This window comes from Mastomys coucha, unplaced genomic scaffold, assembly GCF_008632895.1.
Source record: "Mastomys coucha isolate ucsf_1 unplaced genomic scaffold, UCSF_Mcou_1 pScaffold22, whole genome shotgun sequence".
Taxonomy (NCBI): Eukaryota; Metazoa; Chordata; class Mammalia; order Rodentia; family Muridae; genus Mastomys; species Mastomys coucha.
In genome coordinates, this window is record NW_022196905.1 from 128,074,220 (window position 1) to 128,074,478 (window position 259).

Here is a 259-nt window from a genome sequence, read left to right on the forward strand (position 1 = left end):
GTGGAGGAGGAGGAGAACTGCAGCGACACGAACAGCCTGCCAACTTCCTCTCTACTGTAATTATTTGTTATTTTGTCTGCATGTGTGTCTGGACCATGCACGTGTCTGGTGCCTTAGGAGGCCCTGGAGACAGAGTTAGAACACAGTTGTGAGCTGCCATGTGGGTGCTGGGAATTGAACCAGGTTCCTCTGGAAGAGCAGCCAGTGCTCTTACACAATGAGTCCTCTCCCCAGTGCAAGCCTGGCAGCGTCTGGCCTC